The sequence below is a fragment of the Salminus brasiliensis genome, chromosome 25 (assembly GCF_030463535.1).
Source record: "Salminus brasiliensis chromosome 25, fSalBra1.hap2, whole genome shotgun sequence".
NCBI classification, from domain to species: Eukaryota; Metazoa; Chordata; class Actinopteri; order Characiformes; family Bryconidae; genus Salminus; species Salminus brasiliensis.
In genome coordinates this window covers 16,347,139-16,350,296 of record NC_132902.1, presented here as the reverse complement: position 1 = coordinate 16,350,296, position 3,158 = coordinate 16,347,139, and positions in this window count along the sequence as shown.

Here is a 3,158-nt window from a genome sequence, read left to right as displayed (position 1 = left end):
ATGTATCACTTTGAATAATTTCACATATACATATATGCAGTAAACACTAAGAGCTATTGATGTGCAGTGCAGTTCCTGACATGTTGAACACAGTTAGAGAAGCATAGATCTGGTAGCTGACATCTCTGTGAACTCCAGACAACTGTATGGATTTGTTCAGTTCACCAGCAGTTCATTTACTTTAATGAAAGACTGATTAGATAACCTAGGTGCTGGATAGTAACTGTAAAAAAACAGACATTCCTTCAGGAGAGATTGGGTAATGGTTGAAGGACAGTTCCACTGAAAAATGCTCTGCATCATTAAATGGATAATATGTAAACAAGTCGTTCAGAGTGGTTTGATATGGAATTCCATTCTAGAGAAACTTACCCAGCCAGAATTGCCAGAACAGTGGTGGTGATGGCAACCAGACGCCCAAAAAGAACATCTGAAGCTAAGTCTAAAAGTTCCATCACATAAGGCGATTACATAAATGGATTCAAAGTAATGAGGAGCAAGCAGGGTGGTATAATGAACAAAAGCCCAATTTAATCATAAAACTTTGGATAGTAAACAAAATGGCTATATTTGCGCTGTAGACACAAGCTCTGGTTCCAATCCTCATCATCAACAGTACAGAAAGACTTCAGTCAGCAAGTGACTAATCTATTAATCTGTACTTTTACTCAAATCTGAAATTAAGAATTAGTGAGAAATGGGGGGGGGGGGGGGGGGCAAACAAGACTACATTTACCATATGAATACTTCTAAATCAATATAGTTTTCACAATACCTTGCAAAACCAACAGCGTATTAATGTTTGGGGGTGGTACATATGTTGATGAAATGACTGTGTTTACCGTAATAGCGTGTAACAAGAATTCTTGTGTGCACCGAACTGTGACCCTGTATCGTGATACAGGGGATACACCAGTGCTGTTACATCCCTTATGACTTTGGTCTGTTTTGCCATAACATGAAATAGAAGAGAATAGAATTGAAAAGAACTTAAGGAGGAGCATGCAGGGTGCTATACTGAATAAAATCAAGATTTCATCATAAAAAATCTTCAGGTCATGGATGCGGTTGGGTTTGGATAGCAAACAAAATGGCTATATAATGACTATTTTTGAGCTGTGGGCATCACAAGTCCTAGTTCCAATCCTAAATAACCGTCCAGAAAAGCATTAGAGTCAGTTAAGTTCTTGATTTATTAATCATTAGTATTTCTCTACTATTTTTAATGTATGTGTGTGTGTGTGTGTGCTTGTGTGTTTGCACATGCACAACTTTGTAATACATTCTGCAGTTAAGCTATAAATCCTTAAAACCAGAGGGAAATCTGAAAAAAATGAAAATGATCAAAGAGATGTGGGGTGCTCAGAGAATGGGAAGGGAGGGAACAAAGAAGGAAAGAAGACCCTGCAGACACTGACCCCAAGCACTCCTGTCTCTCTCTCTTTTTCGCAGTGCTTTATACTAGCAGGTGGACTAAGCTCACTTTGCATGTCTCTCTCATCTCTGGCACATACTGTTCCCTGACTCTGAGTGACCTTCCGGAGACACACACACACACACACACACACATAGCATGGTGCAGTCTACACACACACACAAACATTACTGCCCTCATCTAACTCAGCATACATCTGGGTAACCATCGGTATGTGGACATCCTGTGCTAATCTATGCTGAAAGAAGAAATGAGGACATAGTTTGCTGCCACGGAATGCCCTGACGCCCGAGTCCTGTCTGTAGATTAGCTATGTGAGGAATTCTTAGGAACTCCACTCATGAAGTAAGAGATGTCAATGAGACTACATCAGATAAAAAGGGCTTGAGTTTAAATAAGGACATGAAGTCAGCACTTTTTTGTCCACAGCTGCTGAAGGGTATAGGTCTGGTGATCTGTACACGCAAAACACATGACAAATAAAAAAACACACCAGCAAATCTGGAAACCTGCTAGTGAATTCAGACACATGACAGCAAATAAAAGACATGACAGCAAATACTGAAAAATTCAACAGCCTGCCAGTAAATTCAAGAGCATGCTAGCAAATTAAAAAGCATGCTAGCAAATTCACATGCAGACTACAAATTAAAAAAACATGACAGTAAATTCCAAAACACACCAACAAATTTAAAAATATGGTAGCAAATGAAAAAAAATGACAGCAAATACGAAAACGTTAAAAGCAAAAACATACAGCAGAAACATGCTGTGCCAGTAAATTCAAGAGCATGCTAGCAAATTTTAAAATGTGACTGTAAATTCAAAAACACACCTAGGCTTTTCAGTAGAACTCAAAAAACGAATCTTATAACATCCACTCACGACTTGGCCATAGCCTATCTTGTCTGCGTATGTACAGGCATCACAGAGCAGCCACTGTGTGTTTGAAAGACCATCAATTTGTCTATGACTACTTAAAGCACTAGTCTGTAAATTTGGGGGATTTAGGGATTTAGAGACCTCTCTGGTGAGAATGTGTAACTGCACAGAGGATGTGAAAAAGTACTGTTAAAATGTGCACTGTTGGGCGATCTCCTATCAGAGCAGATGAATCTAAACATTGCACGTTTACATTTAGTCAGTTTCTTTGGTTTGACAGTGGGTGAATAAGCAGATGAAGACCGTTCTGATTTCTCTACAGAGAAATAGCTCTTGCAGTAGCTCTTGCAGTAGCCTTTCTGTTTGTATCTGTGCCATTAGCAGTGCTGTGGTTGTTCAGGTAATCAGTGAACTGTGTTGGATCCTCTTTTAAATGCTATGCATGTGACTTAAGTATGTAAAGATCTGACATGGCCAGGAAAGCACCTGTGAAAGCCTACCAGACCGCTCGCGCAGCACACTGATACCATTTATTACAATATTTATGCTAATCAGAAAGACTACTGCTTTTTTTTAGAAAAAATAAATCCTCAGCACTGCAGCTTTAATAGAAATTTTAAAAAATATGGACTGCTGCTTTAATAGACATAAAAAAATATGGACTGCTGCTTTGAGAAAAGATAATTAAAAGATATATATAAAGAAATTGCATCAATATTGCACTTCTGGTTTCTTAAGAAGGGTGGTGTATTTCACATATGGCTGCAAAGAGAAGCTTACCAGAAGCAGTGTTCAAACATTTCCACAGTGTGAATCCATCAAGTTTATAAAGCGCTATACT